Genomic DNA, 15,451 nt, shown 5'->3' with positions numbered 1-15,451 from the left:
CTTGTACCTCTATCCATAGCTTTGCTCCCTAGATTGTTCCTCTGTTTCCTTTTACCTTCCTCCTGTCCCACCATCACAGTTGCCCTACTTTTGCTTCCTAGTAATTCCTCCCAGCTAGATTGCTATTGCTCCAACCCAGGATCTCTATATCCTCCTTGTTGTTGGTTTTAATTCCCTAGCTGTTCCCCTATGGTGTTGTTTGCTAACCGCACCCTTCCCATGCCTCCTTCTGCCCCAAGTCCCTCCAGGACAGTTGGTCCCATTGCTTTCTCCTTGAGCCTACTTCCCATGCCTATTTTGTATAAGTAAGCAAACCAACAATAACATAAACCAAACAAAAAGAAAACAGAAGATTGGGGGAAAAAAGAGAGAGAGAGAAAACCTACTTAATTCAAGGTCAGTCTGTTGGCCTTTAGGACTATCCCCCTACTGATCCAGGGGTGTTCTAGGAACTGCCCCTCCTAGATTGAAGTCTATTTCGGTGGCTTTTTTAGGGGCTTCGTGACTTGCCTTTGCTCCCGTTGCTGATCTGTTATGTTCCCTTCTTAGTTTGCCTCCCAGGGGTGGGCGGACAGACTGGACGAACTCCCTACTATGTGTCCCCAGCATTGTCCTCTGTTGCAGAATGCTCCAGTAAGGGGACAACATGTCTTGACCATTGCACAGTCCTATTTGTGCCTTAACATCTCCGTGCAGAAACATCGTCCTCAGGGTTCGATGGGCAGATATGGGACCTAGACTGCCCTTTATCTTTTTCCTTCTTGGTTTGCTTCCATATGGTCATGGTGTGCCAGCCCCTTTCCCCAACCTGTAGATTTAGTGTTGCTCTCTGTCCCACATGCTTATAGGGAGGGGGGCAGTTTGTCCCTCTGCGGCCGATCCTGTAGCCCAATCTTTTCATGCATTTTTTTACTTATTTACCTTGCCCTCAAGGTGTGGTGTGCTCTAGTAGAGTCTGTACGCACACTCCCAATTCTGTGGAGACACAAACCCTGTATTATTTGAAGCAGCATTCTGAAGATTTCTTTTTGTGGCAGATCAATATCTGATTCTTCTATGAGTGTTGACAGGTTTATGACTTCCTTTACGTTTTTAATTTCTTGTTTTCTTATTGAGGATGTTGATATATGTTGCTGTTTGCATGTCATTTTGAAAGAACTGGGTATCATGTTTCTGGGAGACCAAAGGGCCCTGAACCCTTTCTCTGTGTGACTGGTAAGAATGTTTTTGAGGACTACCTGTGGTCAACTATGGTGGTGGGTTGGACTGCTATGTAGGCAGGGTGCTGTAGCAACTCAGTGACTGGTGGCAGTTGGAGGCCTCAGAATCTGTGTTGAGGCAGGCAACTGTAGGAATCCCACTGACCAGTTGGAGTGGGACTACAGTGCGGGCTTGGGCCTGGTAGACACTATCTGGCCACAATTTTCAGCCTTTTAAAGACTTTCTGATGGAGCCCAAAACTGATACAGCCACGTTTTGGGTTGGGCTGTAGCTATCAGAATCTCTTGGCTTTTCCCGTTTTGATATGTTAAAGTCCTAGGCTGTGCTCTATATATTAGTGTTCTGGCTGTCTTGTTATGCTAACGCTACGCTAACGGGCAGAGTTTGGGCAGCTTACATTCAAAGTTACCCAAAGGACCACAGTCTGTAATAAAAAGAGTTACAAAATTTTGTTTCCTCAAATTTATAATGTGTTTGCGGGTGTCCTGGTATCAGGGCTGTGCCATGCTGTCCCATGGGAAGGGGAACCACAGCAGCAAAGTAGGTTTGGGGTTGAATGGATTTGAATTTTCTCCAAGTTGCACTTTGTGTCACTTCTGGCTCCATCTTGACAGCACTGACATTTGTGCTCTGGGGAACTGTATTCTGTCACAGGTAGCAGTTCTTCAATTGCTGAAAATTATTGTCTAATTATCTATCATTTACCACGCTTACAGGCATGAAGCTGGGGAGAGGCAGAAAGATGATGGCCATTCCTGACTTGAGAGGGGTGTTGCAAAGCCCTAGACTGCAGGTGCAGGGCAGATCAAAGAGAGAGAAACCGCAGTGTGAGGTCTGGGGCTAGTTCTCAGAGGCTCTCTGTGAGACTTGGATTATGACCACTTTTAGACAGACGCTTTGGGAAATACTGCTCTCTGTGGGTCTCAAATATTGGGCACAGGAAGGAATGGCAGACACCATCCGGACAAACCTGGGAAGGGTTAAAGAGTTGGCAGGCAGACTCAGTGAACTTAGAGCATTTCAGAGAGTTCTCCAAAGACTTCATGGGTGAAAATCACTGGGGGAGGTCTGCACCAGACTCTAGTACACTGAATCTAATTTTAACAGCCAGTCTCCCAGTATTGGCCTACTTGATTCTTAATTTTTTGATCTAACAGCAGGAGTGCTGGGTAGGTGATACTACCTGGACACAATCCTGACTCCTCCTTCAAGAGAATACTTTCATCAGATCCACTTTTGCCTTTAAGTGACTTTTTTCTTGATTATATTTGATTTCTGATTTTTGATGTGAGTATTGCTTTGTACAGTTTTATAATATGTACAGTGTTTAGAATGTGCCAATAAAATGTATTATATAAATAGAAGGCATTATCACTCTCTCCCTGATGCATAAATACTCCAATCTCCCAGGAACAGTCATCTTAAGGCAATATTAATTTCAAAATCTACATGAATCCTATAAATGTACACTCATTAAGCAATGTTAATTTATGTTGAACCCAGTAAATGTAAAAGCAAAGACAAAAGTTAATATCATGCAACTTACTATATAATTATAAAATATTAGCATTCAAATGTTCTTTTATATTAACATTTTACAAATTAAATAAAGGAAACTAACTAGGAATCTTGCCTGTTGCACACACTTAAAATGGCACGTATGTGCATTTCAGATATGTAATTTTCTTACTAAGGATCCCTGGTGACAGAGTGTTAAGCACTCAGCTATGAACTAATGGTAGGTGGTTCCAATCTACCCGCAATTCCAATGAAGAAAATGTAGCAAGAGTCACTAGTAGTCCACAATGAGTTTGGAATTTCTCTTAATGTTAGCATCTTACATGTATATGCAACCTGATAGATTATCTTCATATGTACTTTTCATTTTTGCAATTACTCAGCAAATTTAAGTTAATCACTAAGGTCACATGAAAGAACCTGTTTGGGTTGTGAAATAGTAATTGTTCTGATTTAATGGAAGTGTGGATTTGAGATGAAGGTTATAAAAGGTTCGAAGAATATTTGAATTCATTGGCAAAGTTTTGAGGCAGTTTTATACACAGAATAGGAAAAACAACCAAAAACTATTACGAAAGACTGTCCCCATCAAAACTGCACTATGAAAAGGTTAATTTGGTGATCTTAGTATAAATTATGCACAGAAAAAAAGAGGCAAAGGCCATGTGGGCAATTATTGTAATAAAAATGAAATAAATGGAAGACAATGAATTATAAAACTATTACAAAGTATTGGGAATGTACTAAAGGTGAGGGATCCAAAAGGACTGAGAATGTAATAACTGCAGAGTTTAGATAGGATACAATCATTACATTTCTCTTGTTTTAGTGAGTTCTGAAATAATCATGAAATAGTACATAGAAGTTGGAAGATGTATATAAATAAAGTGTGTTCATGGTTAAGATTTATTATTTAGACAGACTAGCACTTGTTTGTCACCTTGTCTTACTTAGTGTTTTGCTTGCTTCTATGATGTTGGAAATGATGCCACTGGTATTTCAAATACCAGCAGAGCCACCCAAGGTTAATAGGCTCCAACAGAGCTTCCAGACCAAGAACAGACTGTAATATACAGATGACAACCTAGCTGACAAAAAGTGAGAAGGACTTAAGCACCTGCTGATGAAGATCAAAGATCACAACCTTCGTATGGATTATAACTCAATGTAGAGAAAACTAAAATTCTCACAACTGGACCAAAGATAACATCAAGATAAACAGAAAAGATTGAAGTTGTCAAAGATGTTGTCTCACTTGGATTCATAATCAATGCCTATGGTCGCAGCAGACAAGAGATCAAGCAATGCCTTTCATTGGGTAAATCTGCTGCACAGGATTTCTTTAAAGTATTGAAGAGCAAGGATCTTACTTTGAAGATTAAGTTACGCCTGACCCGCATCATAGTATTTTCAATTGCTTCATATGATTGTGAAAGTTGGACATTGAATAAGGAAGACCAGAGATGATTCAACCATTTGAATTATTGTGCTTGGCAAAGAATATTGAATAACCATCCATGAACTTCCAAAAGAACAAACAGATCTATCTTGGAAGGATGGTCAGAATGAGCGTTAGAAGCAAGGATGGTGAGACTATCCCATGCACTTTGGAAATACCAGGAGGAACTCGTTTCTTTAGGACATCAGACTTGGTAGAGTTGAGGGGCAGATGAAAAGAGGGAGATCATGGGCAAGAGAGATTGACATAGTGGTTGCAACAACGGGTCAAACATCAGAAAATTATGAGGATGGTTCAGGACCAGGCACTGTTTTATTGTTTGCTGTACATAGGATCACTATGAGCCCCAACAGACTTGATGGCCCCTAACAACAAAAACACTAAGAATAAATAGGTTTCCTGCTTCTGAGAAATTAGTCACCATGGAATCAGGAATCACAGTGGAACGTTGTCAGATACAGTGTTGGAAGATGGGCCCTCAGGTTGGAAGACACTCAAAATATGATTGGGGAGAGCAATCTTCTGACGGGTCACAATGGAAAATGACAACAAACGGCTGTGAAAATCCAGTAAAATATTTTTAACTTGCTATTGGAGCTTTCTCTCGTTGATTTTATGTACAAATGCCTTTTCTCATTGTTGGGAAAAATTAATCTGTGTTTTCTTACATTTAAATAGTTTGATTTTCAAGGCTAACACAAATATAGCAGGGATTTATTTTTCTGTAAGTTGCCATACTTATGTTCTTCATTAGTTTTGACCTATTCATTAGAAACTCTTGGGTTTTCAAGAAAAATAAGTTGCTATTGGAAAATAATGGTATTCTCTTCCATTATAGAATAGCTATTGCTCTTATTACTTGTCTTGGATTTATTGTTATTATATTTTAAATTGTGGAACTGAAAACTCTTATTGTCTTATTTTAGACTTGTGAGGTATGCCACAGTGTCTGTGTTAAGTATAATATTGATCTCTGGTTTTCAGAATGACTGATAATCTATGATGCTAAACTATTCTTATTTTAATGCAGAATTATTGTTAAATTTTAATAAAATTCTTTTTGTCACTCTTAACAATGCCATATTAGGGGAGATAGCTAAGACCATGAAAATATCTGAGGACAACAAAAATAAACTATCCCAAAATCTATAGAAACCAACACATTAGCAAGAAAAACACAAATCCAAACAATTAACACAAGGGATAGTCAATTCAGTGAGGATAATATCCAAACAGTCAATAATCATATGAAGGAATGCTTGTGTTTATTAGTTATATTAGATACAAATTAAAAGAGCAATGACATACCACTAGCTGCCAACACTCTTAGCAAAGTTAAAAACAAAAACAAAATTCAGAAAATAACAATGCTGGAGAGGAAATGGAGAGATTGGAGGATTCATATATCGCTTGTGGGATTACAGAATTGTATAACCATTATGGAAAACAGCATAGTGTTTCCTTAAACAAATGCAAATAGAAATACTTTATGATCCTGAAATCTCTACTTGGTATATGCCCTAAGGGAATAAAAAATAAAGTACAAATGGATGTATGCACACCCATATTTGTCATAGCAATATCTATAATAGCAAAAAGATGGAAACAATTAAGAATGCTGTCTGTGGAAGACTGGGAAAATAAACTCTGGTATACACACACAATACATCAGTATCCTTTAAAAACAATCAAAGACCTCATGGTATGGACAAGATTGGAGGAGAATAGGCTCAGAAAAGTTAGCTAGTCTCCTAAAGATAATATTCATGGCACCACATTTAAAGAAAAAATATATTAATATTTCATGGCACCACATTAAAAAGGGAAAAAATATGATTGAACACCAAAGGAAAAGTTTTTGAAGGCTATGAGGAGGCCCGAGGTGGGGGAACTGGGGAACAGGAGGGACAGGGAAATAAGGGGATAGTGGGTAAAAAAGCTAAAAAGAAGAAAGAACCACATACATGAAGGGTTATTTGTATACTGTCACAATTTTGATGTGATGTGCTAGGCAACTACATATAGTTTGTTTTTCTTTATATGTGTTATATTCCACAAATAAAAGGGGAGGTGAGAAATAATAAAAATTAAAGCTTATAAAGAGAAGGTTCACAGCTTTAATAAAAATGAAAACATTTAGGGAATTACACATTCTATATTACTATTACAATACTTTGAACTTAAGACCCTAGCTTTCTGGATTCTACGACATTCTTGCTATAATTATTCTGTATAAAATAAGTCTAAAAATGATTGTGAGGATGGCACAAGACTTGGAAGTGTTTCTATCGTAGACAGAGTCTATGATTTGGAGCTGACTCAACAATACTTAACAACATACAATAATGAACACAAGCAATGATGGCGATGAAGATGATGATGACTACAACACCCATGGCTATTGTGGTACAAAGGGATATACGTGATATGGCCCATCTTTGCAATTCACACCAAATGACTGAGTATATTTCTTTACTTCATAAGATCTTTTGCCTGATGGGGCTAGAGTCAAAGAAGTTGGGGGAAGATGCTGATGGAATTATATAATTTCCTTCTGACTGATAGTTAACAGGGTTGCTTGTGATTTGAAACTTGTAATTAGCAGTGGATTGTTCAATTTTCTCTAGCTGGGTATAAACCGAGCCATTTCAGAAGCAGGACTGAGGGATGTCAAAATGAAAACAAAAAGTCGGGAGTGAAATCTGTCCTTTAGACCTCAAGATCTCTGAGCACTACACCTATTCAGGGACTTACAGTGATGACATCAGAGAAGTGGCAGAGAAACAAGAATCAGAGCATAAGACAGCATCTGGATTCCCAACCCATGGAAGTGTGAGGCTGAAAGCCTTTGGACAGGAGGGTTGATGGAGTAGGCTGCCTTCAGGCACTTATTTGGGGGAGCTAGGTTTACTGACAGAGCTAGAGCTGAATAGCTGAATATCTTCCGGCTGAGGTTTATGGACTGGGGTGTCTTTTAGGCCTGTTATCAACAGCACTAAAAATGGTTTTGTAACATTGCCTGAGTGAGGCAGAGGCCAAGGACTGTGTGGCTCAGAAGCCAGGACCAGAAAGAGTTCAGATACAACTGAGAAGAGGCTGCCTGACTGGAAGACTTGTTCCTTGAGCTTATCTGGCATGGCAACTTGTTAACTTCCCGAAGTGGCCTGTGAGTTGTGTGATTACCAACTTGTGTGTGAAATGGTCAGTTGCTGTTAGAACTGGTAAAGAAGATCTCAGGGTGGAAGCATGTCTGACCCCTGCCTCAGAGGAATCAGTCATGTTCTGCCTTCATTTGGGTTTCAGGAATTCCTCTCGGTTGCATTGTCCTTGATCCAGCCCTGCCAGGCCTCCTACACCCTTCTTGCCACTGAATTTGGATCACTTGTTGTCCCCTTGTGCCTGGGTTTATTAGCACCCACTTCCTTTCCCCTGCCTCCCCTTCTCCCATGCCTGCCTGGAACTGTCATCCTATTGTTCTCTCTTCTGGCTTGTTTATCCCACCTATCCCTTCCAGGGAGACATGCAGCAACAATTGCACCATCACAAGACTGAGTACAACAAAGCAACAATAGAAAATAAAACAATAGCTACAACAACAATAAAACCCTATAAATAGCTCAGGGTCTATTTGTTGTCCTTTAGGAGTGCTTTCCAGTTGAGTCTGTTGGGGTGCCATGCTCTGGCCCACATCTATCCCTGGGAACTTCATTGCTCTGCTCCTCCTGCGAGCAGCTGATGATCGTGATCCTGCTTTCTCCTTAAGAATCAGAGAAGGTCAGAAGACATCCTGACACTCTTTCAAACTATAATTAAACTTACTCACATTAGCTAGAGAAAATCGCTGGACCCCCATACAGGACTGGATTTGATGTCTATCCAATTCATCACAAGTGCTGCCACAACCAGCCTGTCACTGGTGGCTTCTATGTTGCTGTGATGCTGCATGGAGCCCTGGTGGTGTAGTGGTTTTGCTTCAAGGTCAGCAGTTCAAAAGTATCATCCACTCTGAAGGAGAAAGATGAAACTTTCTACTACAGTAAAGAGTTATAGTCTCAAACTATTAAAAACATAACAAAAAAGAACCGAGGTGAGGGGCATGGTGGGGGTGGGGGTGGAGAGACTCTATATTACTTCATATCCTGAAAAAGAGCTAATGTCTTATTTCTTAATGTAACTTGTACTTGATTCTGTAAACAACAGCTATAACATTTCAGAAAAAGTTATAGTCTCTGAAATATTTTGGGGCCACTCTGCCCTGTATTATAGGGTTGCTATGAGTCAGAATCAGCTAGATGGCAGTGAGCTTGGGGACTTTTTGGTTTTGGTTTTTGTTTGGATGATGCTATTCTAGTGTCAACACAACTTCCAGACTAATATAGACTAAAAAGAAAGGAGCTAGTCATCTACTTAGAAGACCAGCTAATGAAAACCTATAGATCAACCCCAACTTAGTTTGGAATGTTGAAAAAAGTTTTAATTTTAAAATTTCCAGGTGGGTGCTGGGTTTTTCTTTTCCCTTTTTTTTTTTGTTTTTTTTCTAAAAGGGGGCAGTAAGCAAAAAAAAAAAAATTGGGGAACCTACGCTCTTGGGGAAGATTCTTTTTTATATCTTTCATTCAGTCCTAGTCTTCCCTCCACTTATAAGAAAATATCTTCAATTTCTGCTTTCATCTGTACATGGCTGTCTTCCAAAATCTGTGTACCTGTGATTTATTTTATCTACTTATAAGGGCACCATACTCAACTAGGACCTGCCCTTCTGTCGTATATCCCCATGTTAGCTCAACGAATAACATTTTCAAAGACTCTATTCCTAAACCAGGTCACATTCACAGAAAACTAAGGGTTAGGATATCAACCTATTTTGGTGGGATCATAGTTCAATCCATGTCAGATAGTTTTAATCACTACTAAGGTTTGGGAAGAAAGGATGATAGATTAATGTTTCCATGTGTTGATTGCTCAGGTTAGTGACATCTGAAATGGAACCCCTTCTGAATTTCAGAATAAAGAAGACATAACAAATATTAATTTAAAATAACTTATGTATTTTCCATATTACTTTCTGTCAAAAGAGAGAGCACATGGTTATTAGTTTATGGGTGTTTCTTAACTTTCCTTAAAAATTAGTCTTGGTAGCATAAAATCCATCAGAAAATTGGCATATGCTTTCCACCATATATAGTTCATAGTCCTATTGTTTCTCTTAGGCTGTTGACAGGACAGAGGACAGATTACTATCAATTCCCTGGGCACAGAACTTAGAATCCACTTTTTCCTTTGCCATACAAAATAATGTGGGATTTATTATGATTAAATATGGAATTATTTGGAAAAATTGATCATTTTCTGACCAGATTAAAATTAGTTATTACAAATACCCTTCTGGGATAATGTACAAAACTCAGAGATTATTAAAGATGAATGTTTTCATTCTTTGGGATATTCTTTCTATAAAAGATTATACACAACTGTGTTTAAAGAATGTAATCATCTGGGAGACACTTTGTAAAATTGCAGGGAATTATGATGAGTAATTCAGTTTAGATTATCATGTGCATTAAAAAAATGGAAAATATACCCTCTTTTCTTTCCTTTTCCATGTATATTTCATTATATTTTGTTTTCATTCTTATGCATGGAAGAAGTTTAGGGATTGAGTATAAAAAATTCACTTACTTAAAAGCAGTGTTTATATTTATAATACACTTTCTTGAGTATTATCACATTTAATCCTTCAGGCAATTCGGAGGGTTCAAAATGCTAGTTTATTCATTTATTTGTTTATCATTCTTTAAAATTTTGAAATTCAAACCCACCACTATCCAGTGGATGCTGACTCATAGTGACCCCATAAAGCAGAGTAGAACTGCCTCCATGGGTTTCCAAGACTGGAAATCTTCACAGGAGTAAAAAGCCTCATCTTTCTTCCACAGAGCAGTGGTGATTTCAAACTGCTGACCGTGTGGTTTGTAACCCAACATGTAACCACAATGCCACCAGGGTGCTGGCTTTCACAATTTAGTGAACTGATACTTTCCTATAGAGAAAATTTTACACCCATGAGCAGATTTTAGATGTTTGAATTTTAATCCAATATATCTTCAATAATTATTTATAATTTCAAAGTGAGATATTTTATAATAACCCAAAATGTTTCTATATTCTTCTGAGGGATATATATTTTCCTGTTAAATATCCTGATGGTGCTGTGGAAAAAGGTTTATGTAGCTAATCATAAAGTTGGTGATTGAAAACCACTGGCCCACTAGTCACTGCATAGGAGAAAGATGTGTCTGCCTATTTCTGTAAAGATTTACAGCCCATAATTCTTTTGTATGGTCAGGGACTTGGAATTAATTTAATAGTAGTGAGTCTCTGGTTTAATATATATGTCATATATATATATATATATATATATATATATATATATATATATGATTTTGCCTTTTGAAGTTTTCACTTTTATACTTGTTTGTATTACAAACAAAAGCATAATTACCATAAATTACAAAGAACTAAAACAGGACTAGAATAATGATTGCATTTTTAAAAATCATTTTATTGGGGATTTGTACAACTCTTATCATAGTCCATGCATCCATCCCTTGTGTCAAGCACATTTGCATATTGGTTGTCATCATCATTTTTTTAAACATTTTATTGGGGACTCATACAACTCTTATCACAATCCATACATACATCAATTGTATAAGGCACATCTGTACATTCTTTGCCCTCATCATTTTCAAATCATTTGCTCTCCACTTAAGCCCTTTGCATCAAGTTCTCTTTTTCCCCTCCCTCCCCACTCCCTCCTCCCTCATGAGTCCTTGATAATTTATAAATTATTATTTTGTCATATCTTGCCCTGTCTGATGTTTCCCTTCACCCCTTTTCTGTTGTCCATACCCCAGGGAGGAGGTTCCCTCTTTCCAACCCACTCACCCTCTACCCTCCCAGTATCACCCCTCACACCCCTGGTCCTGGAGGTATCATCCGCCCTGGATTCCCTGTGCTTCCAGCTCCTATCTGCACCAGTGTACATCCTCTGCTCTATCCAGACTTGCAAGGTAAAACTCGGATCATGGTTGTTGGGGGTGGGGTGGGGGAGGAAGTATTTAGGAACTGGAGGAAAGCTTTATTCTTCATGGTGCTACATCGCACCCTAACTACCTTATCTTCTCCCATAGACCCCTCTGTGAGGGGATCTCCAGCGGCCGACAAATGGGCTTTGGGTCTACACTCTGCACTTCCCCTTCATTCACTATAGTAAGATTTTTTTTTCTGATGGTACCTTATACCTGATCCCTTCAACACCTCGCATATTTTTAAATGATTGTGATTCAGATTAAAACAAAAGCTACTTCAATGTTTGAAAACAATCTGAAAATAAATTAATATGTGTTTCTTGATATTTAAAATGATATTATTTCCATTATTATCAAAGCAATTGACCTTCTATCAAATTAAAAGGACAATAACAGATGGGCATATTATTATTCCCTTGAATGACAAATTGTATCTGTGGAATAAGTACGGATTTCCAGCAAGAGACCATATTACACTGAGAGGCTATACAGACAAAGACTTGAGAGAGTAGATAAAACAGATATGGATCATAATCCTGGAACCTTGAGTTTCATAGGAAAACCGAATAGCAAACTCACTGCCATGAGTCAATGCAGTCACTCCTAATGACCCTACGGGTTTCTGAGACAGAAACTCTTTAGGGAAGGAGAAAGCCTTATCTTTCTCCTGAGGAACATCTCCTGGTTTCAGACTGGTTTCGCAGCCCAAGAGGATGTCATTGAATATGAGCTAGGAGAATAAGCTGTACAAACATGGCAAACAGAGACAAACTGAAAGGTGGACTTCACCTGGCCTAACACAGTGTGGTCATTTTGATCTTTAAAATTTTTTTTTTATTTTAAATCATTTTATTGGGGGCTCTTACAATTCTTATCACAATCCATACATCCATCCATTGTGTCAGGAACATATGTTCAGCAGCATTTGATGAGGGCAGTCACCTGACCACCGGCTTCCTTTGACAAGGGCCACGCAAACATCCACATGAGTGGCTGACCACTGGAAAGATGTGATCGTCTCCTTGGCCTCCACACTCTCCAGGTGATCAGAAGTGTGGCTGGCCTCTGCCCTCCCTTCGTTGGTGGGTAGTGACCTCCTTCTTAAGTGGGAGCTATGCTGTTATGGATTGGACTCCAAGTGCACTCTACCACCTCTGCATTCGGAGGCCTGCGATCTTCACCTCTTCTCTTCAGCAGCACATACATCTGTCCCCAGCAGGCAAGTACTTCTGTGACCGAGCCCCCTGGATTCAGCCACTCTCACTTTCTAAGTTGGAAAAATCTCCTTCCGGGGGTAGGCACCCATCTCCAGTCATTGTCTAGGCTGGCAGGTTTCTATGATGGATGAAATATTCTGCTCCTTCCCTGGAGTTCCTGCTTACCCAGGGATTCTCCATACACCCCACTCTCTCTCTCCCCACCCCCACGTTTCCTTCATTTTATTTATTCCTAGTTTTTAAAACTATGGTTTCCATTTGCTTTTATCTTTCTTCACTTCTGTTCCTTTTTTCTTTCTCATTTTAGTGAGTTTTACTTTTTAAAACATTTTTATCTTTCCCATCACCTTCAACTAGTTTTCCTTTTCTCTTTATTTTCCCCCTTTTCAATTTTTATTCCTTTATTTCCTTTTCTATTTTATTTTTTCCTCATGTTCATTCTCAACTTTAAAATATATTATTTCATTTTGTTGTTATTGTTGTTTTTTCTCCCTCCCCCACCCCCCACCTGAGTCTGTCTGTCTGTCTCTCTCTTGATTCCACCTGGCACCAGACAGCAAACAGGCCCACATTCTGCTACGTCATATCCACGCCCACTGCAACCCCACTCTCTGGTCAAGATCACCATCTCCTGCATGACCTGATCAATAATAGGGAGCAACCAACATCAGGTCAACTCATCATTAATTTCACTACATGAACAGTAAACATTGAAATGCATATCTACTCCCATTCTCTGTCATACCCACCAGGAGACAGATGATGAACACCTGAGAATACCCAATGAAAAGGAATTAAATGAAAGCACAACATCATCGCAATGTCTTAGAGACTTGGTAATAGGATGACATATATGCTATGCTTAAAAAATAGTCAACCAAGAAAATATATACCTAGCAAAATTGTCACTCAAATACAATAAAGAAATTACAGCAATTCAAAGTAAATGGAAGCAAAAGTCACTTGTTGGAATTAGAACAACATACAAGAATTACTAAAAGGATTTTTTCTGATAAGACTACCAAAGTACTCCATCTAAAGTAAAATAAACCTACAATATTGAAATTAGGGAACCAGGGATATTATTTTGTAAACAAGGACAACAACAAAATTAAAAGAGGGATTAAATAATGCAGTTTCATTACTTCTAAGTGATAATAAAGATAATTTTAAGACACAAAGGACTATTTTAAATGTGAAAAGCAAACATTGAATTTCAAGGCATCTTCAAATAAAATTGTTATAAAAATGTTTTAAAGAGCAAAATCATGAAGACTTATAAAACTTATAAAATCATGAAGACATAAAACACTAAAACAACAGCAGTGAATGAAATTCCAAAGAACCCAATAAACAAAATGAACTCAGCACACACATTTACATGGAGCAAAAAAAACCAACAGCAAAACAACAATAGCAAACCATAAGGAGATGAACAGTAGGATAACTGGCTGTCCAAATGGTGCTGGCAAACCGGATCTTCATTTTCAGAAGCAGTAGGACAATCTCACACTATATACAAAAATGAACTCCAGATCAATCAAACACTTAAATATAAAACCAAGAATTATGAAGGTCATCAGTGAAAAAGTATATACAAATATAGGGGCCCTAAAACATAGAATAAACACACTATGAAACATAATGAAAAATACACAAATATCAAAAGACTAACAAGATGACTGGGTCCTCTAAAAGAGTAGACACTTAAATACATTGAGTGTTTTGAACAAAAGAATGAAAAAAGAACCATAGATGGGGGGGTGGGCTAGGGGTGGGGGAATGCAGTGACATATGGGAAAGGAACAAATCTCTAAAATCTTTAGAAATATTTAACAAAAAAAATAAAGAGATGAATAATCCAATTTAGAAATGGGCAGAAGACATGAACAAATAGTTTACCAAAGAGACATGTAGGTTTCCAATGAACATGACAAAAAGCTCCTGATCAATAGCCATTCAGATATGAAAATCAAAATAATAATGAGATACCACATCAACCTAGCATTGACAGTATATTTCCCAAAAAACATAAAAACAGAAAGAACAAATGCTAGTCAAGGTGTAGAGATATTGGAGCCCTCATAAACTGTTGGTGAAAGAATAAACTGGTATAAACACTGTGTAATGATGCTTTCTCAAAAAAAATGAGAGTAGAAACTCCATATGACCCAGCAATCCTTTTACTTGGTATAAATCTTAAAGAATAAGAGCCATAGTGCAAATAGATGCACAGCATATTCATCATGGCAATAGCCACAATAGTAAAAATGGACACAATCCAAATGTCCATTAGTGGAAGAATGGATAAATGAACTTTGGGTGCATACCTATAATACAATATTAAATCATGTTAAAGAATAAAGGTGAACTTGAACAACACCTGATAACATGAATGAACATGGAGGACATCGAGGTAAGTGAAATAGCCAATCAGAAAAGACAAATATTGTATGAGACCACTATTATAAAAATAAAAGGTTTCATACTAAAATGAAGATTATTTGATGGTTACTAAGAGTGATAGTGGTAAGGAGAGAGTGGAAGTCACCGGCTAGAGCGTACATAAGAACTAACCTGGGAAGACAATATAAAACAAGAAGTTAGGAAAAAATCATGGAGGCACACAGAAACATGGGGAGGTCTACAAGGGTTAAAGGCAACAGTGGTAAACACAGTTAAATAAACAATCTTTAAATAGTAGTGGTCTACAAGTAGGTGCTTGGCCAGACATGTAGACTGTACAGCTGTGAGAAGAAGGGAGAGCATACCCATAAATATATATTTGACAAGGGATATTTGTATATATGTATTTACTTGGCTCCAAATACATCCATGAATGGTGGCGAATATAGAGTGCAAAATTTTGGAAATTTCTTGGACATAAAAAAACTCCTTAACAGAATAAGTCATTGGGCCTAAGGTATCAAGACCATAGTCTTGGG

Source organism: Tenrec ecaudatus, chromosome 8 (assembly GCF_050624435.1).
Source record: "Tenrec ecaudatus isolate mTenEca1 chromosome 8, mTenEca1.hap1, whole genome shotgun sequence".
Lineage (NCBI taxonomy): Eukaryota > Metazoa > Chordata > Mammalia > Afrosoricida > Tenrecidae > Tenrec > Tenrec ecaudatus.
The sequence above is the reverse complement of the archived record's forward strand: the minus strand, read 5'-3'. Positions refer to the sequence as shown.